Source organism: Oryctolagus cuniculus, chromosome 17 (assembly GCF_051225735.1).
Source record: "Oryctolagus cuniculus isolate XC-2025 breed Fujian yellow rabbit chromosome 17, ASM5122573v1, whole genome shotgun sequence".
NCBI lineage: Eukaryota > Metazoa > Chordata > Mammalia > Lagomorpha > Leporidae > Oryctolagus > Oryctolagus cuniculus.
The window spans coordinates 61,238,561-61,266,548 of record NC_142883.1 but is presented as its reverse complement, the minus strand read 5'-3'; the positions used below and the strand labels follow the sequence as shown (position 1 = coordinate 61,266,548).

Genomic DNA, 27,988 nt, shown 5'->3' with positions numbered 1-27,988 from the left:
TACTGAGTGCAGCACAGAACTCTTGACATTGTTCACTGCTCACCAATCACCCACACACAGATTAGGCCCATGTCCACAGCAAGCAAGTCTCCCTGCCGAACTCATCCACAACACTTGACAGTTACCCCTGGTTCACCTAGCTGCTCCTGAGGACCTGGTGGAAGCGATTCCGAGAGGCAGAGCAGAGGAGGAGGTCACATCTCTTGGCAAGGTATGACTGGGGTTTTTGGTCACAGAAACAAATGTTCCTGGTATACAATCACTAGTCTTATTTACTTATTTATTTGAAAGGAAGAGTTACAGAGATAGGGGAACAAGGCAAAAGATCTTCCATCTAGTAGTTTACTCCCCAGATGCCTTCAAAGGCCAGAGTTGGTCCAGGCCAAAGCCAGGAGTCCAGTGCGCTATCCAGATCTCCCACATGAGTGACATGGGACATTCTCCATGCCTCCCCAGGCACAACAGCATGGCATTGTATTGGAAGCTGAGCAACCAGGATGCAAACTGGCACTGCAGGATGGACTGCTGGCACTGCAGGCAGCAGTTCCGTTCACTGTGTCACAACATCAGGCCCAGGCAACGTTTTTCTCAGATACGAAAATCTGAACGCCTATACTGCAGATGACTTCCACAATTTATTTGTGGGGGAAGCCCAGGGCATGTCTGTTATAAAGTGAGACATGACTCAAGAGGGTTCCCTGTAATCACAGCATCAATTACAAGTGATGTGGTGCTGGGCGTTTTCCACAGGAGCAGTTCTGCATAGTTTAAATATTTTATGATTTAAAAGATTTATTCATTATTTGAAAGGCAGAATAACAGAGAGACAGACAGACAAAGACCTTAAATCCTCTGGTTACCTTCCCAAATGGCTATAATGGCTGGGGCTGGGCCATGTGGAAGCCAGGAGCTAGGAACTCCATCTGGGGGGGGTCTCCCACTGGTTGGAAGGGACTCAAATACTTGGGACATCCTCCACTGCCTTCCCAGGTACATGAGCAGGGAACTGGCAGCAGCAGGGCAGCCTGGACTTGATTTGGTGCTCTGATATGGGATGCTTGCCTCACAGGGGGCAGCCTAACCCAGTGTGCCACAAGGCCAACCCCCAGGTTTTCATTTTCACAAATGAATGCTGCATTTGCCAACCAAAATGAACACGTAAAATGGGCTGTGAAAAGCTCACGTATTTCACACAAGTATCCTCTGTGCTTTATTTGGGGCATTTGCCTCATGCACTGTATCCCATCAAGTTTCCCAAGGTCAGCACCAGGAGAAGAGACCTGTGCAAACAGTATCTGACCTCACAGTGACTTCCTTTTTCTGACTGCAGGTGGACTCAGGATCCAGTGGACACTGTACGTATTCTAGAATGCCTCAGGTGCTGAGGAACAACTGAAGGGAGGAGACACTGGGACCTTCCTGCCGGTTCTCTTCTGGAGAGCCAACCTGATTCCAGCTTCCTGGTGGATTAAAAAGATTGAGGGTGTGGTAAAACAAAAACCAGAAAGACTAGCACATAGCTACAGGCATCTAAGGCAGGCTCTGGAAATAGCTATGTCATTTAGATGGTGGGGGTTTCTGTGCCCCAGTATGGTGAGTTTTTATGAGTGAGCGTGTATGTCTTTGAAAGTGCTTGGATGTGTATATGTGTACATATTTCCCACAGAAAAAGTGTTCCCAAATGCACAGCTCAAGGTTCAATTCTCAAAAAAAAAAACAAAAAAGAACCTGATCACCGTCTGAACTTTATGTAAGTGAGCTCATTCAACCCTCACCCCACATGTGTCTGATGGTTAGGTCACAATTCCATGGCTTAGCTGGATATGAAACATACTCCCAACATATGTGAAAAGTATTTAATACTAATGAAAACAGTTTAAAATATATTTAGGGAGCTGGAAAGGTCAACATGATTTGATCATCACACACTGTCTGCATACAATGAATTCTTATGCTATAATCCATAAAGATACCATTTCTAATGGTAATAAAAACAATAAGATCAGGAGAAAAGTTTTACCATAATGCCTGGTGCTCATTTTTAAATGGTGGAATTTCACCATTTTTACATCTTCTTTATTTACTTGTGTGGTACCTAGGGATTGGCAATAAATGAACATGTTGCTTTGCCTACAACTGAGTCCTTCTCCCCATAACGGGTGCTTTTAATTAAGTTCAGAAGCTCATAGGAGAGATGACATATTCAAATACAATAAACAGATATTGACCCCTGAGTAGTAGTACCTTGGGAAACATCAAGACGACAGTAGCCGTTTATTTGGCTTCTAAACATGCAGGAGTCGTCCGAGGACTCTTACTGAAATACAGCAACCGTGGTGGTATTGACCCCAAATAGTTCCCATGAATGAAGCTGCCTTGAACTAGAAAGCTTAAGGCTCTGCTTCTCAGGTCTTTCACGTTCTTCTCCTTGGCCTTAACCCTTGCCCCATGCCCATGTCCACCAATGCTCCCTGATGCACCAGTGTACTGACAGTCACCATATGTCCATCTAGTGCCCCTGGAGGATGCATGGGAGGAGCTTCTTGGTGACACGGAGGATAAAGAAACTCCAGAGTATACTGAGGTAAGGGCACCAGCCTTCCTCTAAAACAGAAATGTTCCTTCCTTGGCTTCTTCCATTCTCAACCAGATGAAGAGAAGAAAAATCTGAACATGGATAGGGTCCATGATACACCCTGTGTACGGTGAGTGCCACTGAGAGGGAGAGTTTACAACAACAGAGAGCTGAAACGGGAAACAGGGACAAAATGACTGTCAGGACTGGACCATAGCAAGCTTTTCTCTGCAGCACTTCTCCTCTTTTGAAAGGAATTTTGTGACTTCCAACCACATTGGACTGGAGAGACACGTCCCCCATGAAGAGCTCATGCCTGCTGGCCTGAGTGTGATCGCTCTGCTCACGTCTTTGGGTTCCCTCCATAGGACCACTCTTTCACATGGGGTTTCCCAGTGTCACCAAGGGCATTAAAGACAGGTGCAAAGGGACACAGAGTGTTCAGACCCTCATGGTGCCATTTTCTAATTACAGGTGATTTCAATACGAACAGCAAGTGGTATGTATTCGGGAATCACTTACTCCCTGTAGTATGAATAGTCCAGATGACAGCACAGATGGGACAATCTTGGGGGTTTTAGTGTGGAAGACCACCTGATGCCCAATTCCTGCTATGACAGAGGACTAGGAGTGTGGCGGTGGGGAATTAACTTCCTGATAAAGGGTAATGATCATTTTCTGGGGTCCCTGGAAGATACTGGCTTGTGCATGGGCGTGGGCTTTATCTATGTGGGTTTCCATGTATTACAGTTCTGAGTCTACAAGTTTGGCAGTTTGTGTGTATTACCCTAGTTATGTTCCTCTGAAGCCACTATCAGTTCTCTATAAAAAAACAATCACAGAGGTATTGCTGCATGGTTACAGGAATATGTATATAAAAAAGTGGGGGGTTTCAGATGCAGGCTGGAGGCACTAGGGAAAGTGAGACGTTGAGAGGTGGTGCCGTCAGCTCCTCTCCCTCCCTAGAAGGCTTGAAGCTGTGGTCAATGTCTGCCTGAAGGTCAGGTCCACAGAGCCCAGGAAGAGGCTGAGAGCACAGAGAAGGGGCAGGGTCATGCTGAGCAATCCAGGGGAGGAATGGGTGAGACTCTCTGTGAACACTTACTGTCTGTGTTTGTGTCTCTCAAGATTGGGTCTTACAGAGTGTTTCAGACTATGCCAGTGACGATGAAGCCTCTTCAGGTAGGAGCAACACCCACAAAGACCAGAGGGTCAAATTAGGGCAATGCTTGGGTTATCCGCTACTTTGGACCCTGAGAGGACATAGGAACTCAGGAGGAAAAAAGACATTGCATGTAGACGTCTGATTTGTTCTTTTTTATATTAATTATAGAGTAGGAAGAGGTTTTATACCCATGGGATTGGAGCAATAGAAATTGTTAACTATCATTTCTTGCTTTACTATTTAAAGCTTTACATATTCTTTAATACTGCCCGCCCCCGGCTTTGCCATTGCAAAGATCAAATCCACTGCATTGTGACAGGACAGCACTACCTTTGAATTGAACACAAGAGATGTCTGGGTTTTGCACTGACCATTGTCTTCGTCCATTTCTGGCCACAACGTAATACCTGAGACTCTGTAACTAATCAGGAACAGAAATTTCTTTCTTACAAGGTTGAAGGTCAAAGAGCAAGGTGCTGCCATTGTGTCTCAGTAAGGGCTCCTGACTTCATCCTCAGCTCAGGGCAGAAGGAAGAAGAGCACCCCCCCACACACACACACACACATACGCCGGGTCAGTTGAGTTAAAGAATACTTGCTCTGGGCTGACTGGGGAGGCCCCAGCATCTTAGAGTTGTGAGGGCCAAGCATTACTCTGGGTTCATCTTGGCTTCCACATCTCATCCAAGTCTAGTGTTTGGAGTAGACTGTGTGACAGGCCATTATCCAGCTGCTACTGGAGACACTGCATAGCTGTACAGGCTGCCCAGAGGATGTGTGTTAGGGGATCCTGGGCTGGACACACACGCGGTCCTGCTGACCTCATCTCCTGGAATGCACTGGGCTCAGTGGAGGGCCTTTGGGCAGCAGGACTGGGCATCACTGTTCCCCTCAGATGCACTGCTTCAAACACAGCCTGTTCCCCCTCCAGTCATGTCTAGCACGTTCCCTGTCCTCAGGCCTGCCAATGTCCTACTTCCCAGTCCTCCCACTGCTCAGTGAAAACCCTAGCAAGTCCCATTTATTGATATGGCCAAGAATACACCTGCTGTGGACACCCTGTTGCCTCCTTGGCCGACTACCAGAATTTGAACAAATTAAATTTCCTCTCCTCTTGGGGTCATCTTTTCAAGTGGATCAGGAAACATGGGATTCTTGTGATGATTCAATATTTCCAAACTCCATGAGGTTACCCCAGACATATGGGGTTGGTCCTCATTACCTTCCCAAGGCCCAACAAGCATCCATGACACTTGTTCCCCATGTAAGTGATCTATAGATGTATTGCTGTGTGTGGCAATATGTTTTTTAAAGATTTATTTACTTACTTGAAAGGCGGAGTTATAGACAGAGAGGGAAAAACAGAGTGAAATCTTCCACCCTCTGGCTCAGTCCCCATAGAACCTCAATGAGCAGGTTGGGCCAGGCCAAATCAGGAGTCCAAAACTCCATCAGAGTCTCCCAAACAGCTGGCAGGGCCCAAGCACGAGCCATCTTACACTGCTTTCTGAGGCACATTAGCAGGGAGCTGGATCAGAAGTGGAGGAGCAGGGACACCAACCAGTGATCCCATGGAGGGGTCCCCACAGGTGGCGCTTGAACCTGCTGCACCACAATGCCAGCCACAGGTGGCAGTATATCTTTATCTTGGCCTCCAGAGCTCCCATATCAGACAATAATATGATTGGTAGATGACAAGGAAAAAGGAAATGGACAAGAGTTATGAGACAAAATAGAGGAAGGGAAACAGGAGGGATGGAAAACAATGAGTTGCACACATCAACCCCGTGGCTACCTATGGAGGAACAAGGTGATACTTCTTAGGCACAGTGATGGGAATCTGAGGTAGGAAGAAGAAGGCAAAGTTCAGAGATCCTCTCACTTATTACAGAGGTGAAGCCATCTAGGCCCTGGGATAGGGATATAGACATGGGGTCCAAGGTTGGCCTACACCATCCAACCAGCAGCAGGGATCCGAGTCCTCACCTCAAGTCTAACTCTCCCCTTTCCTTCTCTCTGCTCTGGTGCACACGGAAGGCAACCTGGCAGAATCTGAAAGTTATCTTGGCAGCGGCGATCTAGGGGTTAGTGATTCCTTTCATTTTTTTCTGATTCTCTTGCTTTCTTGCTCACAAGCCCCTGGTCCTGCTTCTCCCACATTCCCATCTCAGCACAGTGGATGATTCGCATCCTGAAGGACCTGGTGGCATCCAGGTAGTGGATGTGCTTGCACTGTGGATGCTGATCCAGTCTCTCTGCAGCCTTCCCCTCTCCCTTCATCAGCCCTGCCCTCACTCCTCACCCCCACACTGCACTATGAAATGGTGCTGAGGAACCCAACTGGCCCACACAGGGAACTTGGCCGGGGACAGGCAGGCAGGGTCCCAGTCTCAATGGAGGGAGGACTCCAGGAAAGTCTGACTCTGGCCTCTATGTCCCCCAGGACAGGGCTTTTCCTTAACACCTGGTTCAGAAAACATACTTGTCTCCTTCCAGCTGTCCACATGTTCCCTTGACGTTAACTACCCTGAAAGTCTACAGGACATGGAGGACCTTGATCAAGATCAGGAAATGTGAGTTTGGAGCAGGTATACGGGGGTCAGGGAAGTAAGCAATGGACTCCATTGCTTCACATTCTTTGTGACACCTCAGGGAAGCCAACAAACTGGAGCCCAGAGGTGGAGAGGCTGCCGTCGATCCTGATCTGGAGAGTGATGAATGGATGTTCATGATCCACGCAGGTGAGTGAAAGATGCACCCAGAGGTGGTTCCAGGGACACATCCCCATTCCATGGCAGCCCTTAGGGCTCCCAGGCTGAGCCCCCAGTAGCTGCTTCATCTGAAGGAAAGGCTGGAGTTGCTAGCAGGATTGGCATGCAAATGACTTCGAAGGGGGTGTTAGTTGTGTTGTTTCTGGGGAGAGCCCCCAGAGCTGTTGAACATCTCCCACTACAGGGTGCATCCCTACCTGCCCAGCCCAAAGTCAACAGGCAGCTTCACAGTTGTGGGGAGATACTAGGGGTTGTCCCTGACCTCCTCCAACTCAGGACGATTAGCAAGAGGGCGAGACAGAGAGAGGTACCTATGGGTGTCCTTTTCACACCAGGAAAAGAGCCCACTGCACCCACTTTTGTATCCTTGTGGGTATCCAGCCCATGCTGACACCAAATAGGAGCCAGCACAGAACACAAGAGCTCCAGGCCTTTTGGGGACCTCAGCCTCCTTTCTTAGAGCCTTTTTTATATGTTGATTGCTTTATTTTTCTGGGTATAAAATTTCCTATGTACCTGTCAAATTCAAACACTTGGGCTGGCGCCGTGGCTCATAGGCTAATCCTCCGCCTGCAGCGCCAGCACCCAGGGTTCTAGTCCCGGTCGGAGAGCTGGATTCTGTCCCAGTTGCTCCTTGTCCAGTACAGCTCTCTGCTATGGCCCAGGAGTGCAGTGGAGGATGGCCCAAGTCCTTGGGTCCTGCACCTGCATGGGAGACCATGAGGGAACACCTGGCTCCTGGCTTCAGATCAGTGTGGTACGCCAGCAGCAGTGCACTGGCCGCAGTGGCCATTGAGGGGTAAACCAATGGAAAAGGAAGACCTTTCTCTCTCTCTCTCTCACTGTCCACTCTGCCTGTCAAAAAAAAAAAAAACTAAAAAAAATAAAATTCAAACACTTGCCAGCAATTCAAGGCAAAGCTCACTTCGAAGAGTGGCAGGAGCAGGGCCCCAATCCCCTCTGTTCTTCTCATTTGTGCTCTAATCTATACTTCAATTACAAATACACATTGGCTGTATGTCTTCAAAAGAAAGTCTTCCATCACATGTTCCATGCCAAAATATACTAAAGCAATAATGGTGGGGTTTTAATGCCACAGAATAATTCTTTGCCAATAAAATCTCTGAGATGACTTTTACAGGGAGGATAGAAAGAACTTCCACAAGATTAGGGAAGGAAACCAAAGGCTCTGTGCAGTTGTCCATAATTAACATGCAGCTCACAGACCCCAGACCTGTGGGGTAAGGACTGAGTGGGCAAGGTCAGGACTCCCATTCTGTGTCATCAGACCTCCTGCTCCTCACAAGACCCAGGGGAGTGGGCCTTGGATTTGTAATCCCAGGGGCCAAGAGACCTCCCCCTTCCCGTGCATCAGGTTCATTGCCAAAGTAGCCAGTCCCATGAAGGCTGCCCAGGTGAGTGCCTAGGGGAATTCACAATTGTAGGACATCCACACCCCATCCAGATGGGCCTCAGTGCCCCATGGCCCTGACTGCTGTGGAGTTCAGGACCTACGGTTACCTCCCAGGGCACAGGAGCCTGCTGAGAGCTGCACTCCCACCCCACTGTCCCCACCCCAGCCTCATCCCTGTCCTCCCCACTGACCCCTGCTCCTGTGTCTTTCTTGCAGACATCTTCAGCTGCTCGGAAGTCTGCAGTGTGGAGTCCTTGGACCCAGAGGAGCTGGAGCTTCCCACACCATCGGAAGCTTGAACCACACAGGAGGAGACACAACAGCAGCCACGGCCCTCCTCACCAGTCCTCTGCGAGCTTTATATTAAATTCTTTCACCTAGTACTAGTTGATCTTTACATGCTTTTCTGTAAAATAAATACATCATAAGAAAACACCTTTAGCAAAGGCAGAACTTAATCAGAGAGCAGTCACCCTAGGGAGTACCACCATCATCACTCCCTCGAGAGGAATCTCATTTGGTCTTCACTGAACAAAGTCACTGCCAGGTTGGCTGTTAAAATCTGTCCTTACGGTAATGACTTTCTAGGGTTTTTGTCTCATGTCTGTTCCTTCCTCTGGAAGGGATCGTGGGGTCCATCTCACCCAAGATCTCTCACAAAGACTTGGATGCCAATGTTATTTTTCACCTAATGGCAGCTTGGATGGCACAAAGTTCTTGGCTCTTCTTGAGCATCTTAAATATTGTCTTCTTTTTCCTCCCAACCCAGACCAGCTGGATCATTTTCATTCCCTTCTATGTTACTCATCCCTGTATTCTAGATCTCTGAATATTTTTCATATAATTCCCAGATTTTACTAAACTATAAATGGCTTCACTCACTCAAAGTATGACCCAGTTTTCTGTGAAGGAGGAGTTTGAGAGCATATTGTCATTTCCGGAAACAGTCTGAATTATAATTATTAGCTTTAGATCACTGCATTGGTTTTTCCTCTTCCAGCAATCTCATTCATACACATGCAGGTATTCAACTTCTGGTATTCCTCTCTCATCTTCTGAAATCTTTGGTCAAGCTCCTATTCTGTATATTTCCTCTCTCACCTTCTGTTTCCTGAAAGGCACAGATCTGTTTGTGTTTCTTCTGGTTTGCATTTCACGGGTGATGTTAGTTTTTCCTGTTTTCCTCCTTCTTTCCTGAGTCTGCCCATTCATTTCTGAGCTTCCCTGATTCTTAGTATCATGTCCTTCCATGCTTGGTATCATTGTCTCAACCATGTCTCCCTCATCCTGAAAACTACCCCGCCGAGAACACAAATTACACAAAGATGGAAGTGTTTTCATGTATCAGAGAGTACTTTCTCTCTCTTTATTACTGATTCCTCCCTCTAGTACTTTTATATGGGGATGGGCATATTGCCACCAAGATTCTGGTTTTGTTCCTTTTAATAGAAAATTTGGTTTTGGGAATTCTGCATGAGCAATAGGATTCAGAAAGACTTGTCTTACTTCACATAGCTTCTCTCAGTTGCTTTTGTGCAATGCTGAAAAACATGACACCTGATTTCTTGGCTCTGCAATTTACCATTATTCCATATGAGATTCCCCTCTGAAAACCCCTTTTTCAGCTTAACTGGGTTATTGCTACTCCATAGGAAGGCCTGTTATATAAGGAAACAATGGCCCCCAACTTTGCAAATCTAGATTTATAAAATCCCTTTCTATGAAGAGTCAGTATCAGAATTTCTGAGATTATGCAGTTACTTTCTATGATGTCTACAAAATTCTTTTCTCTGAGTGACTGGTTAGCCTGTCTTTATTGGTCACCATTTCATTCATAGGATCATTAAGTTTTAGTTTTTTGGTTTCTTTGAATCACAAAATTTAGGAGCTTTTTTTATTTATATTTGTGGCATTTGAGTTTATAATTAGTAATTTTCACTTTACTTTTACATCAGTCTTATTTCAGAAAAATTTGGTTTCAGTTACCAAAATGTTTTTAGTTAGTTAGTTTTAGTTAGTGAATGCTATGCATTTTGAATCCCTTAGGCTATCAAACAGGTACATGCAAGATCAGGTTCACCTAGGTCCACAACTCCAGCAGAAATGAGTTTTGCCAAGTTCAAGCATAAACAGCTGGCTTACCACAATCTCTTGTGTTTGACACAGAATGGCCAAGGATCATCCTTACTGATTTGCCCTTGTTGTCCTTAAATGCACTACCTTGGAAATAAACTCTCTAAGCAAAAGTACTCTTTGAATTTTCTTTGCTGATATATAAAAATTAATGTACAGAAAAAAAACCCTGTCATCCATATAATGTCATGAATCCATTCCTGAGCAAATAAAGATTTATACACACACACACACATACACCCCAGAACACACACACACTATAGGATGGGTGGCTTGGAAATAAATTGATGATCTTATACTCACAAACCAGGAGTTCATGAATGAACTCTGGCTCCCTGTAGCCTGGGGATGTCCTACTGCTCACTGTCCAGGGACACCCATTGGTGGAATGGCTGAGCCAGGCCCACAGCTGCATCTTTCTTTTTCAAGATTTATTTATTTATTTATTTATTTGAAAGGCAGAGTCAGAGAGAGAGAAACACACACACACACACACACACACACACACACACACAGAGATCCTCCATCTACTGGTGGTTCACTCTCCAAATGACCATAACAGCTGGGATTGGGTCAGGCCAAAGGCAGAAGCCAGGAGCTTCATCTGGATCTCCCACGTGGGTGCAGGGGCCCAGGCACTTGGGCCATCTTCCACTGCTTTTCCAAGTGCATTAGCAAGGTGCTGGGTGGGAGGTGGAGCAGCCGGTCATGAACTGGTGGCCATATGGGATACCGGCATTCCAGGTGACAGGATAACCTGCTGTGCCACAACACTGACCCCCACAGCTGCATCTTAGCCCTGCCCCCCAACACACAAACACATACACATGGCATCGCTTGTTAGCAAAAGACAAGATTAATATCATACAAGCTCTTCAAGCCTCTGATACCCTACAAGCATGCACAGGTGATCTCTCCCCAAACTGTCCAGGCACCGGTTGGCAGGATTGATGGATGGCATGGTGTGCACCTGTGACTTCAGAAACATAGGCATGGCATGCAGAGGAGGCGCTGGGCTGGCCTCCTGATGCACTTAGGCATGATGCAGATAGTTCAGAGGCAGCAAGTCTAAAAGGGATAACAGTGGATGGAACAGTGGATGGAACAGCCTCAGACACAGTGAGCAGGAGGCCAGAGAAGTAACTTCCTGGAAACACCTGGAAACCACTCCTGTTAAGCCTCTCATGTGCTTGGAGGGGCATTATGGACCTGTGGCTGGTTTACTGGCTATTCGAATGGGACATGTGGGAGACAACAAACCCCCACACCAGAGGCTGAGGATAAAGCATAAAAAAACAGGTAGAAGCACAAGAATGGGTCTAATAAAGGACCTTCTGTTGGTGAGTGGGTTATCTCCCTTGTTGGAGGGCACAGGGATGTGAGCTGTCTATGCATCATCTAAGATCAGGAGATAGGGACAGAGTGAGCATCTAGATCAGCCTTGAGTCCCCGGATCTCATGTCAACGAGATTTCCGGACGACTCCTGGTTCATTAATGGGAATTTGAGTGCTGCAAGGGATATGTAGCAAAAGTAACCTTTTGGGGCACATTCCTCCCTTGATGTATTTAAGGAAATGTGTGAAAGTACTGATTGAATGCTTAAAGACACCTATATAACTTTATAAATACCTCTATGCTTTGAAAAATAAAATTTGGGGGCTCACTATGGTGTAGTGGGTAAAGTTTCTGCCTGTGGTGCCTGCATCCCATATGGGTGCCAGTTCAAGTCCCAGCTGCTCCACTTTTTTTTTATATATTTATGTATTTATTTGATAGGCAGAGTTACAGAGAGGCATAGGCATAGGTATAGGCATAGGCAGAGAGAGTGAGAGAGAGAGAATCTTCCATCTTGGGCCATCTTCCACCGTTTTCCCAGGCCATAGTAGGAAGCTGGATCGGAAGTGAAGCAGCCAGGTCTTGAACGGGCACCTATATGGGATGCAGGTACTTTAAGAGGTGACTTTAACCACTATGCCACAGCATCAGCCCCTGCTCCACTTCTGATGTAGCTCCCTGTTAATGTGCCTGGGAAAGAGCAGAAAATGGCCCAAGGGCTTGGGCCCCTATACCCTCATGGAAGACCTGGATGGAACTCCTGGCTCCTGGCTTCTATCTGGCCCAGCCCTGGCTGTTGCAGCCACCACGGGAGTGAAACAGCGGATAAGATTTCTCTCTCTCTCTCTCTCTCTCTCTCTCTCTCTCTCTCCTCTCTCCTCTCTCCTCTCTCCTCTCTCCTCTCTCCTCTCTCTAGAACTGCCTTTCAAATAAATAAATAAATCTTTTTTAAAAAAGAAAGTTGTAGCCGGTACCGCGGCTCACTAGGCTAATCCTCCACCTTGTGGCCCCGGCACACCGGGTTCTAGTCCCGGTTGGGGCGCCGGATTCTGTCCCGGTTGCCCCTCTCCCAGTCCAGCTCTCTGCTGTGGCCAGGGAGTGCAGTGGAGGATGGCCCAAGTCCTTGGGCCCTGCACCCCATGGGAGACCAGGATAAGTACCTGGCTCCTGCCATTGGATCAGCACGGTGCACCGGCTGCAGCGCTCCAGCCGCGGTGGCCATTGAAGGGTGAACCAATAGCAAAAGGAAGACCTTTCTCTCTGTCTCTCCCTCTCACTGTCCACTCTGCCTGTCAAAAAAAAAAAAAAAAAGAAAGTTGTTTTTTACTTGTAAAGTTGAATCCTTCTTTCAGGATGCTTCCCTCTCAAAGGAAGGAGGAAGTCAGGACAACCTTTAATTTACAAATGTGCACACCACAAATACATAAAACATGTATCATAGAAGTAAATACAGATAGAAACCAATCTGCAGCAGCCATATACCTGATGTTCACAACACATTGGGCTTACAAAACTAATATACACAGCCCCAAAGAGCTCATACAGAATTGGACACACACACTCAAGCTCTTCACAGAGGGGCCACTGAGCCCTCCTCTTCTGTGCTGGAAAGCATGGGGGTCAGAAACACCCAGAGAGATCCTTGCTGATAGTTCCATTGACCTTGGGATGACACCAATCACCACGGACATGTCAGTGCATCAGCCCTGAAACCAGGGACCTCAACATCAGTGGATTGTTGGCCACTCTTTTCCAGAAAGAAAACCCACATTTTGAAAACTTGTGGCACTTAAAGACTCCCGGGTCAACAAGGGTAGGTGAAGCCTGGCCTCTCCCCCTAATCCGTGTTTCTGGGGAGGTTATCTTGTAGGTAGTAAACCTAGGCACCAGGTCAGATGGCATGAGGCTGGAGGGATGGTCCTGTCACAGTGCAACCAAAATGGGGTTGTTTGGGGACTTCTCAGAGACCAGGAAATGGCACAGGCCTGAAGGCTACACACTCTGGGAAAGCCAGCTCTGGCCAAAGCAGCATGTCCTAGAGATACTACCCAGGAGAACTGCAGGGCCAGCTCACTGACTCTCTTGGAAACACCTGGAGTCCACATGCTGTACGCCTCCCACACCTGAGGCGCTCAGGACCCATGGCTGACAACACCCTTTACTGACAACACCCCCATGTGAAAGATACCCCTCACCAGGTCACAGGCTGGATGTCTGGTCTGAAAGCCAAGGTGGATGCATAAGGAGACTGTCTATTTTAGGGCCCACTAATTATAGGCCAAGACACTTAGAAAAACTGTTAGACGTGTGTGCACATATATGTTGCCCATGGACATAGCCAGAAGACAGGAGCAAGGCAATGGGTCATCCCCAGTCCCCAGTCCCCAGGCCATTAATCTTTCCAGAAGTCCCTTGCTTCTACATTGACAGGTGGAAACCCATATCGTATCCACAAGAAAAGTTAAAACTCTTAGACAAATACACATTACACACACATCTGTAAATGTGTGCATGTACCGAACAAACTGCGGAGGAAGTGTACATAACTGTGTATGTACTCCTATTGGTCTACAGAACAGACAGTGGTTCCTTTAACTGTGGAGCTATATGGGATAATCTGACACTGCAGAAGGGAGGAATGTACTATGGCCATTATTTCTAGAGCTGTATATACTCAAAAATACATGCAACATATATATTTTCAAAGTAAGTAACAGAGAAATAAATCCATGAGTATTAAATCCATGATTCTATAACAAGACACTGTACATATACAAATAACTACACACACAACACTGGGGAGCACACACAATCTGACACACATAGACACATAGACACACGTATAGTCTATATAATCTAATTGTCCAGGCATTGGGCCCTCCACGTCTCACTGGCAAGCTTGGGGTATAACACACCTGGAGGCCCTTCACTGCCCATTCCAGGGCCCCTTAGTGCACACCAATCACCAGGGCCTTTCTACCAAAACAGCCATGACAACATGGATCTGAATCTTGGTGGAAAGATGGCCACTCTTTCCATCAAAAGAAAAACACATCCTTTGAATCAGCCACGAGTCTGAGCAATTCAGATGCCAACAGAACTGAAGCTAGCCCTCTCTGTGGAGAATTTCCTCACACAGAGAGCTATGTTCTGAGGCTGACTTGGAGGTAGTCCATGAAGACCTGAGTTCTGGTGACATAAGGCTGGTGGCAAAGGTCTGCCACGTGAGAGTGCCCTGAGGATAACGTGGGACTTCCGAGGGTCTCCTTGGATGTTTATGGCCCCCACACTCTTGTACAGGAAAGGCGATGGTCAGCCAAGGGCTCCTATGACCTCAACCCAGGCAGGGTTGCACATTTCTGGCCCATGATTGGCAGGTTCTGTTCTGTATGGTATTCATAACTAAAATAGTGCTCTTATAGAAATCCTGGCCTGGATACACTTATGAAAATGTACATAAACATTGAACAAACTCTTAAAGATATATACTTAACTGTTTGACTACTTGTACCACTCTATAAACATACAGAAAATGGTTCCTTTACCTGTATTCTTGCAACCAGGATGCTTCAACTCCCTAGGAGAAAAGAATGCATTAACATCATTATTTCTACAAATGTATACAAACACAAATATATACAAACATGTACATCACAGGAATAAATAAAATAGAAAAACATCTTATCTCACATGCATGAGAGTATAACAAGAAAGTATACATGTACAAATAAGTTAGATACACAGCAAAGCACACACAACCACACACATACACACATTCACTTCCTTTGTCTAAAGGCCATTTGGCCCTCCCCTCCAGTATTGGCAATATTGAGGGCATACACACCCAGGAAATCCCTTCACTGCCATGTCCATGGTCCATGGCAACACCAATCACCAGGGACATGTCACTGAACTACCTATGGCAACAGGTAGCCCATTAGGGAGCTGAACGCTCTTTCCAAAGATGTCCACAAGAAGGAAAAATCATCTTTTAGTTAAGTCAGAGCTTAGACTCTCAACTGCTTAGAGTCAGAGCTTAGAATCTCAACCAATGGGTCTGGCAGCAGCTGACCTCTAAGAACATTCCCTCACACTGTGCTCTCAGTTCACCATGGAGACAGTACACATACATGCCATCAGGCTGGATGGACAACCCTACCAGGAATGGACTTCAAGGAGGATGTTTGGGGACTTACAGAAGCCAGGCCCAGACCCTGAACACTATGCCCTATTACAGAGCTGGCTCTACCTATAACTCCCTTGTCCTAGAGGCCAATGTAGCTACCTAGAGGACGGGCTCACTGACTCATTGAGAAACAACTAGAAACCATGTGTCTTAGGCCTCCCACATTGAAAACCCAGGACTCTCAGCACCAGTGTGATCCTGGCATTCCCGATTGGAGAAGGGCTTTCAGGAATAAAACAAAGCCTAGAGGACAAAAGGGAAATGACAAATGACCCTGACCACTTGAAGTTTAAACATAACACAGAAGCAGCGTGAAAACAGCCAACGCTATGGGGATCATCTGTGCGAATGCACATACGCAAAGGATGCTGCCTGCCCATTAAGTGGTGCCTTAGAATCACGTGTAATTTCTGGGCTTCTTTATTTTTTTTCACTTTTATTTTACTTTATTTTATGTTTTTTATTCTTTATTATTTTTGACAGGCAGAGTGGACAGTGAGAGAGAGAGAGACAGACAGAGAGAAAGATCTTCTTTTTTTGCTGTTGATTCACTCTGGGCTTCTTTAAATAAATGTTTAAAAGATACTGGTTTCAGCATTACCTACTATAATGAGAAAATGTGCTCTCTCTTTCTTGATCTCTCTTGCCCTCTCCTGCAGCCTGTCGGGTTTCCCCCACCTGACAATAAACATTTTCCCTTACTCTGGTGTTTGGTGTGTTTTGTGGTGACCTTTCATTGGCTCCAAAACCTGGGGCCAGACTCTGCCCTCAACCTTGCTTTCCTCTCGGGGATGTGAGCTGCTTTGGGATCCTGGATTTCTGCCAACCACAAAACTCAACCCCGGACTTCCCTCACCTCTGAACACTCTGCAATCTCCATCCACACACCAGCCCTCCAAATTTCCGAGGTAAGACAGGGAGGAAGAAGGATCCTCTCATTTAGACTCTACGGGTTATGGTTCTATGCAACTTCACCCCAAAGTCCTGGTACCAGGCACCACAACTCCTATGGCCTCATGCCTCTACAGACTCTGTGTCCAGCCAATAGCGGGTATGGGTGACGACTCAACCCCCTGTTTCCCTTCTATGAGTTATGTCCTTTGCTCCCATGGGTGCATGGGTAACGACGCCACCCTCTGTTCCCATATCCTTCCGTCAGATGGCCGTGATCTCAGGGATCCCCAATATCGGCCAGTCTGACTCTACGGGTCACCAGGAGAGCTTCTTCCCATGTTCTAGTTAATCCTCCTCTCGTTAGTCTGCTACCTCGACAACCAGTTCAAGATCTCCATCTGTGAGCATTCGGAAAAGTGGAAGATTTCCTATGTCCAAGCTTTCTCCTATCTCAGTCTAATCCTCCTCTGGCTCAAGTTCTCTGAACTCCCAAAGCTCGCTAAAAAGCCAAAACCCCTTTCTTTTACATTCGCTGCTCCGGCTCTTGCTGTCTCAATTGTACCTACCCCTCCTGTCCAGTAATTCCCACCTATCACAGAACTAGCCCTTGTCCAAAGTCTACTCCCCCTGCCTAATCTATTATCCTCCCTAACACCCTACTCCCAGAGAAGCAAAGGCAAGTTTGGGAGTGGGCTTGTCTCCATGCCATCACCCTCCAGCTCTCATTCTCCAACAGGGCTTCACCCCTCCTGCTCCTGTTCCAATTTTACCATAAGAATAGCAAGGCAGTGGTGATTCCAACCTCCTGAGTTCTCCTGTCACCTATCCCACCCTTTTGATAGCTCTTTTGTTTTATCATGAGCAAGTCAGGCAGGATAATCAGGTCTTTTGGTGGGTTTTGTCCTCGCCTTGTAACTGAATTTCAAGCTGACCTCGCCAGGTCTCCTCAATTCCTACAAACTCGATTTCCTGGTCCCAAGAGTGAGCATTTCCTAGATATATCTCTCCCAACCCACATGAAATAAAGATCAACACTACCAGACCTGCAAACCAGCCAGCTCACCAGGTTAATTACTATTTCCAGACATATCTCCTTTTCCCTAACTGCCCCTTGCTCTGTCACCTATCAGATTTCCTCCTTAGGAATCTCTGGAGGGGTGTCCATCTACTCTCATGGATATTCTGCCCCATTAAATCTAACATAATGACTTCTTGTCCCTGGCACATCGGCCCCAGCCCACAGTCACCCTTGGGACCTGTCTAGCAGCTGCCTGAACTTTTGATTCAGAGGCAGTCCCGAGTGGCTGACTGTTAACCAAGGCATCACTGGCCTAAGGTCTTTCTTGGGTAAAAAGAAAAGTAGACTCAAATCCAATTGGAATCTAAAAAAATGTCTTTGCTAAATAACAATCTCATGCATTAGAATTTGGTTCAACTGTAAATGGACATTGGGTTTACAAGAATTTCTCTCTTTGAATCTAGGAAGATTACTGCCTTTAAAAAAATAGTTGTGGCCGGCGCCACAGCTCAATAGGCTAATCCTCCACCTGCAGTGCCAGCACCCAGGATTCTAGTCCCAGTTGGGGCACCAGATTCTGTCCTGGTTGCTCCTCTTCCAGTCCAGCTCTCTGCTGTGGCCCAGGAGAGAGTGGCCACAGTGGCCATTGGGGGTGAACCAACGGAAAAGGAAGATCTTTCTCTCAGTCTCTCTCTCTCACTGTCCATTCTGCCTGTCAAAATAAATAAATAAATAAATAAATAAATTTATAAAAAATAAGTTGCTTTGTAACTTGCGCATCTTGTTTTGCAATTTGGTTTTAACAAGTTTCCAATGAAACAGCAATGGGTAAAGGTGGATTTTTGTGGTCTCTGGTTTAATGCAACTGATTTATAGATGGTTTTATAAAAGGAGTAGAATTCCATGTGAATGTAATTTTGACCATAATTCAGATAGAGGTATGGTATAATATCAGCAATTTCAGTCATCCAGGTGTAATTGCTAAATGTAAATTGGGTAAAGCAAATGAGATAAATGTGTCTAAATGTAAATATAGCACCTTATATTCTATGCAAAAACTACTTGAGTTTGCTAACATGTTTTCATAAATTGTCTATGAAAATAGTCCAACATTTCTTGACAGTAAGGTTAGATAGAATATGATATGTTATCTTATTTTGAAAATGTTGTCTTAACTGGAGATTTCTAAAGGGTTATTTCAAAATATAAATCAAGGAAATAGCAGGTGGAAAGCAAAAACTATTATTTGACATGGAACTAGAATCTGATCTTCTGTTAAAGCAAGGAGGCTTTTATAATATTTTGAAATTGTCTTAAAAATCTGTTTAGAACCTGCAGCATCTCCTTTTAATAGTTTTGTTTAAGCACTCTGGCCTCAGAATCAACCCTTAAGGCATTTGGATCTGGCTGAAGAGCCCATGGGAGTATTTTAGGCATGGAAAGCCAAGATACTCTGGCAAAACAACAACAACAACTAAAGGAAAGATCTCTGCGAGTGAGATCCCAGTGGAAAGAACGGGCCATCAAAGAAGGAGGTACCTTTCTCTGAAGGAAGGAGAGAACTTCCACTTTGACTATGACCTGGTCTAAATAAGATCGGAGTCGGCAAACTCAAAATGCTTCCATAGCCTTAGCAACTCATGACAAGAGCTTAGGGTGATTACTGATGCCATAAACAAGAGTGTCAATTTGTTAAGTCAACAACAGGAGTCACTGTACACTTATTCCTCATGTAGGATCTCTGTCCTTAATGTGTTGTACATTGTGATTTAATGCTATAACTAGTACTCAAACACTATTTTACACTTTGTGTTTCTGTGTGGGTGCAAACTGTTGAAATCTTTACTTAATATATACTAAATTGATCTTCTGTATATAAAGAGAATTGAAAATGAATCTTGATGCGAATGGAATGGGAGGGAGCAGGAGATGGGAGGGTTGCGGGTGGGAGGAAAGTTATGGGGGGGAGCCGTTGTGATCCATAACTGTACTTTGGAAATTTATATTAAATAAAATTTTTAAAAAATAGTTTTGTTTAACTGGTGACTCTCAGTTTTCAAGCCAGCTCCAGTAAGCTATTCTCTCTTCCCTAGTTCTGACTCTATTAAAACTCTTCCAAGTTATTGGATATGATCCCATGCACTGGCTCTTAAATTTAACATTTTATTTCTGATTTTTGGAATGACCAAAGACACAGATTTTGTGTTCCATTGAAGTAATCTATTGTGCTCTCTTAATATCTTTGTTAGGTTCGAATTGTTTTACAACTGAGTTTTTTATTAAGAGTTTTGGTTTGTTTAAATATGTTTACTCTAAAACATCTGAGTAATCACCTTGTAACAGTGATCAAATCTGGTCTATATTATGTCATGATGTTAAGGGATCCTATTTCAACCAGATATTTTAAGCCTTCTTGGCATCCTTGACAGGTATTCAAAAAATCAAAGTTCCAAATTCTCTGGACTTTGATATTTCCATTTGGGCCCCTGGAAATATCAAAGGATATCTGTCTCTCATCTTGTAGAGACACCAACTAATCAGGCTATTTGGATTATATTACAGGTACTGTCAAGATGTGAAGTGGTGCTAAATTTTAAGTTATGATAATATAAAATACTACAGATACAAACGTCCAAAGATAAAAAGTCTAATGATCTTGTATTACCAGACCTAAAAGGGATAAATGTTTTTTAAAATCCTACCATAGACTTCTAATTTAGACCATCAAAGATTAGAGATGGGATTTGAGCACCCCTTTGACTTGTATCCTCTTAAAAGTTCCCTTTGGCCTGCTCTAAAAAAAAACAGGAGGAAGAGAAAGCTAGGCAGCAGAAGCACTGTAAAGATAGGTGGCAGGCCAATTAAGGCTGCTCTACACAGTGATCTGCCATCAAGGAGACAACAGCCTAGTCACTGCGCTGGTTTATATGGAAAGCCAGGGCTTCAGCTTACGAAGAGCCCTGGCAGCTCTGCCAGCAAACAGTCGGGTCACCGGAAATGGATCTGCCCTGGAGTCAAAGGACGCCCAGATCAGAGCTGCAGACCTTGTTGGCTCTAAGCTGAAGAGCCCTTCACTCGACCCAGCTTCCAAGCTAACCACTGCTGCTGAGGGGATGGCCAAGTAGGGTCAGTAACATTGCAGAAAGAACTGCAAATTTCCTGTTAGAGATGCCACCTGCTTTTCCCTGGCCAGCTCTCCTCTCAGGCCAGCTACATAAGGGAAGTCAACAGGGTGCCTTCCCCAAGGAGGTTCACACCTCCCTTGGGATGTACCCCATGTGAAGAGACAGATAGGTCTGGGCCTCATAACTGTCAAGGCCTTAAAGCCCACCTGACTATTATCAGGCCCCTTCTGTCAGTTTCTATTTGCCTCTCAATCAAAAAACGTGTTCATGGTTTAGACAGCAGCTTTCTTGGGTCCCCTAATAATGACTCTGTCCTTTATTTTAGACCCTGTCTAGCCCACTTGGGGACTCATTCCTTTGTAATCACAGCCTCTACTCTTACATCAATGGCTCCACTCCAACCGTATGCATTGATGGTCCTCTCCCCCACTTAATGTTGTATAATTGTTCAGAATTTTTCTTTTTTTAAAGATTTATTTTATTTATTTGAAATACAGAGTTACAGATAAATCTAGAGACAGAGAGAGGGGTCTTCCATCTTCTGGTTCATGCCCCAGATGGCCTCAATGGCTGGAGCTCTGCCAATCCGAAGCCAGGAGCTAGGAGCTTCTTCCGGGTCTCGCATGCTGTGCAGGGGCCCAAGGACTTGGGCCATCTTCTACGGCTTTCCCAGGCCACAGCAGAGAGCTGGATCAGAAGAGGAGCAGCCGAGACTAGAACTGGCACCCATATGCGATGTCAGCGCTTTAGGCCAGGGCTTTAACCTGCTGCACCATAGCGCCAGCCCCCAGAATTTTTCTACAGACAAGGCCCTCTACCCACAAGAATTGAGCGACCTTTCTCCCAGTCTTGGTTGGGATCAGCTCCGCAGCCTCTCTGTCCTCAGTAGTGGTCTCAGAGCAGCTTTTGGCCACAATGTTATCTCAACCAAACTACTGCAAACAACTCCAATAGTTTTACAACTGTTGTTTGCAGTTACAAGAGAAGGTCACTAGGCCCATCGAGACCTCAGTTGATGCCATCTGAGGTCTCCAAAGCCATATTGCCTCACTAACCGATGCGGTACTATGGAATAGATGGACCTTAACTGTGTTGTTATTATATTAATCAATAAGGTCAGGCAAAACTACATCCATCAAACAGTCTTACAGAGTCCAGAGACTCCCCCCTCATATCCTCTCCTCTATGAAATCCTCTCATTACTTGGTTAATGCCACTCTTATGACCACTGGCTGCTATCCTCACCCTGTCTTTTATACTACAGTGTCTGTTTAAGTGATTACAGGAGGTGATAATGGAACGAACCAAAGCCTTCACCAGTCAGGTGGTAAACCCAATGCTGCTGCAGGGATATACTTGGCTCCCCACCCAGGAGATCGCAGCTTGAGGCATCACCCCATGCCAGCAGAGAGTAACTTGTTGTCCCATGTCAACAGAAAGTAGCTCTAAAGACAGATCATCATCCCTCCAACCCTCCTGGACTTTGGGGGCTGATGTGATCCCATACAACACCTGCTTTATAAAAAAAGGGGGGGTTAGTAAAATGGTGCAGTCTCATCTGTGGCACGATCTACTCCCTGGACACCATCCTCAGCTCTAGCCCCCGCCACCACTGCTAGAAGCCAGATGACAAAATGGCCCAACCACAGGTGTCAGCTCCACCCCCACTCCAATAGGATTCGCTGCTATTTCCCAGCCCCCTGCAAAGGTTTAATAGGACACGCTTCCTGAACACGTGCTCTCTCTCTTCATCTCTCTCTCGACTTCTTTCTCTCGCTTACTCTCTTGCCCTCTCCCCCCTGCCTGTCAGGTTTCCCCCACATGACAATAAACCTTTTCCCTTAAAAAAATGAGAAAATCTGAGAGGTGGGGATTTCAGACATTCAGTGAGAGAGGGCACCTTAAATAAATTCCTGTACGTCCGTACACACAATACTATGGATCTGCAGTTCAACTTGTGTTTGAGTGAGGAAATCACGAGTGACAAAATAGTAAATGCAAAAAGCAAGTTACATAGCTTCCCTGGTTGAAAAATGGTATGCACATTTATTTTTTAAAAAATCACATGTGGGGGCCAGTGCTGTGGCACACAGTGAGTTAAAGCCCTGGCCTGCAGTGCTGGTATCCCATATGGGCACTGGTTTGAGCCCCAGATATTCCACTTCTGATCCAGCTCCCTGCTACTGTGCCTGGGAAAGCAGTGGAAGATGGTCTAAGTCCTTGGGCCCTTGCACCCACATGGGAGACCTGGGAGAAGCTCCTGGCTTCGGATCGGCTCAGCTTCAACCATTGAGACCATCAGGGGAGTGAACCAGCAGATGGAAGATTCCCCACCCCCGGGTCTCTACCTCTTTCTCTCTGTAACTCTTTCAAATAAATAAAATAAATCTTTTTAAAAAATCATATGTGGAGAGAGACACTAAAGTAACTGAAGCAATTTCAAAAAATGGGAATTAAGTGCCTTCCATGTCAACACTTTTCTATTAACTAATAAAACCCATGTAGTATTGTCAGAAGGAGAGACACATTGGTCAATGCAGAACAGACACTCAACCAAGTACAACCACACATTTCCACCTATAATCTGCACACATAACCACAAGCCTGTGGAGAGCAGGGCCTGTCTCCCGCAACATGGCGAAATAAGTACTGAGACTACCAAGACTAGACTAGACCACTGAGACTATTAAGACTAACTCTATGCGTCTGATCTCCCACCATATGGCGCCGAGAGAGAGTAAACAAATCTTACACAGCTGCTTCATTAATTAGCTGATTCCTTACCCAACCCCTGTTTGGAAGAAAGCAGCGTGCTCAGCATGTGGGCAGCAGAGCACGGATTGGTGGGAGAGGACTATAAAAGGGGGAGAGAGACAACATGCAGGGGCCCCCCTGAGAGAGTCAGTCAGAGAGCTCCTTGGTGCCGCTCCTCCGCGAAAGCGAGGGAGCGGCGGGGGTGCCACTGCTCCTCCGGGGAGGCGGGGGAGCGGCAAAAATCTGGGAAGGACCTGGGAAAGAGAACAGCGCCCAGTGTCATTCCTCTGCGAGTGGGGGAGCGACACAAGCCCGTACTGAGAATGGCATATCTCCAAAGTCACAAAGGATGTGTAAGCCCACCACAATCCAAGACCCACTTTCAAAGAACTTGGACATGTGGTAAAACCCATCTTATTCCACTAGAAAGCATATGAAAATATAAACACTAAATGCTATCTAAGTCAAATCTTTACATTTGACTCAAATACACCCACACTGTCCACATTTACAATGCCCAGAGCCCCAGATACAACATTTCCTCAAGTAGATAATCTGCTTTGTATTATTACTCCCTTCATTTTCATTACTACTTGCTTTTTCTATAGAAGCTGGTGTGGAACAGGATAGACAGTTTAGCCACCTGCAGCCAAAAATCTAGCACACGCACGAGCTTTAGTAGATTTACAATCTTTGCACTTCACCTGGCAGGTGTCTCATCAATTTTTGAAGCCATCAATTTCATCATGATAGTTAATATTAAATCACTTACTATATCCCAACCATTTGTAGGATCACTATTATTTACAAATATAATCCTCCTGGGACTGGCATTGTGGCACAGCAACTTAAAGCCCCAGCCTGCAGCACCAGCATCCCATATGGGTTCCAGTTCGAGTCCCAGCTGCTCCACTTCCAATACAGATCTCTGCTAGAGCCTGAAGGCAGTGGAAGACGGCCCAGGTCTTGGAACTGTGCACCTGCACTGGAGACCTGGAAGAGGCTCCTGGCTCCTCTTTAGTTACACTCATATGGAGGTAATATCGAATGATCCCACCCATACTGTGAGCCTTGGGTTTTATCTTTCTATTTACTGTTAGATGGCCAAGGCATTGCTCTAGCCAACTCATTCCTAGACACCATTCTTCACGATGCATACTGTGCCACACCACATTTCCACTGTGTCTTGTCTGTAGATCTGCATTCACAATCGCAGGAGGAGTCACATATTGACTTTTACTATTTTCAGGATATACACTTGAGTCTACCTGAGCTACAATTTACTTAATTATATTTGTATGATAAATCAATATTTTTCTTGCATAATTGGGCATACAACAATAATACTCCAACTTTCCTGATGAAATTTCAACAAGAAATACTGCACCATCAACAGGGTCATTTATTTCATTAAGAGCTATTATAGTAATAATTTGTGTTATTTGAGAAGTTTTTGCCTCAGAACAAGAAGTCTCAGTAATTTAACTGTCACAAACTTGAATACTACACAGTGCCCACATCACATCACACACTCGAAGAGCCAGCTCATGTAAAATCCTGAATTAACAACAGAAGGAATCCTGCAGGGGTTGTGGCACAGAAGGCTAAGCCTCTGCTTGCTATGCTGGCATCCCATATGGGTGCCAGTTCATGTCCTGGCCGCTCCTCTTTTGATCCAGCTCTCTGCTTCTGGCCTGGGAAAGCAGTAGAAGATCGTCCAAGTGTTTGGGCCCTGCACCCTCCATTAGGTTAAGGTATTCTATTATCACCAATATGCCTTCAAATCTGTATAAATATTTTAGCATATATTGCATCCTTACTAGGAATATCATCAGTATACTGATACATGGTCACTTTTGTGTATTATAAGGCACAATATTATATGCATTCACTTTAGGAATCCTTGTAATCCTGAATGCTCATTTTATCATATCATGTATATTCATTGCCTACTAGTATTTTTAGCCTATGAAGCCACTGTGCGCCAAACACAGTTAATAGCATCCAACACTTACGGTCAGATAATGTACAAACTTAACCCTTCTCCTATGAATTATATAATTTACAATTACACTTATTCCCATAACAATGTACGCAAAAACATTATACTCTGAATCAACATAAACACAGAGCTTATATACTACCTCATAATCCTATTTATTATAAATAAATCTATTATAAAATAAGCAGTCTCTCACCAGCCTCTTCTCTGACCCTCCTCTTGATACCACCTCACAGCTTCCCTTAATAATCCTAGTGAGTATCCCCTTTCTAAAGGACCACTTCCATGAAAGAAAGCTATATTTAAATATTAATCTATAGGCATTCTTAATTATGACATTCACAGGCACAGAAGTAATTTTGTGCTAGATACTTTTCATCAACAGTAATTTCAACCCAAGTAACTATTACCCAATGAGGAAACTAAATAGCATTTAAATGGAAACCATGCATAATAACTTTGATAGTAAAAAGCAAAAATGTCCCTGTATGGTCTTCACCTGTGATTACCAGAAGCCCATGTAGAGGCCACTATTGCTAGATCAATATGCCTTGCAGTCACACTGTTAAAACTAGGAGGCTACAGCATAGCATGAGTGCCTACAATCTGAAATCCCTTAAACAGAGCAGAGAGCCTTCTCACTGCCCAGAGGAGCCCTGTGAGGAAACCCCTAACCAGCGCCATCTCGCTCTGTCAAACACATCTAGCATCACTAACCACTTTTTCATTAGTGAGCCACATTAACACTGGTGATTGTGACTGTCCTTATTCAAACATCACGAAGATTTACAGGAGCTACAGCTCTAACACTGGCCCATGGCCTAACATCAGCAATATTATTTTGTCTTGCAAACTCTATTCACAGGCAAACTTCACGATTTGCCCAAGGACTACAAAACAGTTTCACCTCTAGCAGCAGCATGATGAACCCTGGCAAACCTAACTAACTCGGCCTTAGCGCCAATCATTAATTTAATCAGGTGGCTGTTCACAAAAAAGACATCATTCTCACGGTCCAAACCTACTACCATCCTAACAGAGTCTAACCTGTGAATTAACACTATACACTGCATCTGCTTACTAATCACAACACAACAAGGAAAACTTCCATATCATATCAATAATATCCCTCTTTCATTCACACGAGGAAATCACTCATATCCATCACCTTCTTCCCTATCACTCAGTTCTAAGATCATTTCACGAAACACGCATTGTAAAGAGACAACGTTAGCTTATGAATGTAAAAACAGAAACTTCAGTCTCCTTATTCACTGAGGAAGTATGCAAAAACGGCTAACATGCTCAGACACACAGTAATATGGCTTTCTTAAGCTATAAAGGGTAGAAATAACCCATTGGTTTTAGGAACCAACAAACTATTGCAGCTCCAAATAAAAGTAATCTATTTTCTCCCTCTATAACAATGTCACTACTTTCACTTCACCAGTTATAACAACTGTCCCATATTTACAAGGAGATTGGTGCTTTAAACCTCTAATGCGCCTTATTTATTTATTTAATTTTACTTGAGAAACAGAGCCACACTTCGCATCTGCTGGCTCACTACCCACGTGTGTGGAGCCAAAAATGCCATCAGGGTCTACCACGTGGGCAGCAGCCGCTCAATGACACGATCCATCCGTCACTGCTGTTTCCCAAGCTACGCATTAGTGGGCAGAGTCGGAAGCCAGAGCCGGGTCGCAAACTCGGGTACTGCAATATGAGACATGGACCTCGGAACCAGCATCGGAACCTCTAAACACTTGACCTGCACTGCGGGTAACTTACGAATGCACCTTGCGTGATGTACATTTAAAAACTCATGGTTTACACAGGGTTCCATAGGATCTGCGTCCTCAGGGGTCGCTTGGGGGTCCTGGAACGTGCCCTCCGCAGAGAGGGGAGGGCGGCTGGGATTTGTTACCCTGAAGTGAAAACGAGTCCGAAGTAGAGCCGTGAACCCCGGACACAACACCAGACACACCCGAAGGAGAGGATTCCCAGCACGGGCCGGGCATCGTGACCCCCACCCCACCCCGCCCAGCGGGGGTCCCCCACCATCCGCCCCGGAGGCGCCTCCTCCCGACCCCTCAGTGTCCGCGCCCCGCGGGCACCGCCGGGACCCCGGGCCACGAGGGGCCGCGCGGCCGCGCCGCTCCCTCCTCAGAGGCCGAGGCCGCCGGGCGGCGTCTCCGCAGGAGCCCTGCCCGGCCGGGGCTGACCGAGAGGAGCCACGCGGACGCCGGGTCCTCGCTCTCCCTTCCCGGCTCCCGCTCCGGGACGGGGTCAGGGCCGACGGCGCCGCTCTGGCCGCGGACACCGGGACTCGCCAGGCCTGAGGAGCCGGCGCCGCGCGGACGCGGGAAAGCTCTCAGCCCGGCCGAACCCGCGCCCTCACCTGGCGCACGGCCGCGGGCCCGCCCTTCCCGCCGGCGTCCGCCGCTGCCGTCCTGTCCAGGGATCCAGGGATCGGGGCTGGAGCCCCGCACGGCCGTTAGGTGACCGCGCAACCCCTGGCCGAAGGACAGAAAAGCCGGGCCTCGCGGAGAAAATGGCGAGGGGGAAGCTCAGCGGCCTATTTATAGCCTCGGTGTTAAGGTGGCGGTCCGGGA

The 27,988-nt window shown here is 46.0% G+C and overlaps 1 long non-coding RNA gene across 1 annotated transcript; it reads right to left on the bottom strand.

Moving 5' to 3' along the window:
* Positions 1–1,201: 1,201 nt before the first annotated feature.
* LOC149121264 (uncharacterized) lies at positions 1,202–27,988 on the bottom strand. The gene is made up of 4 exons (XR_016224352.1): positions 27,775–27,988; positions 14,940–14,971; positions 8,117–8,331; positions 1,202–1,460 (listed from the first exon to the last, which is right to left on the bottom strand). It is a non-coding gene; the product is annotated as an uncharacterized LOC149121264 (long non-coding RNA).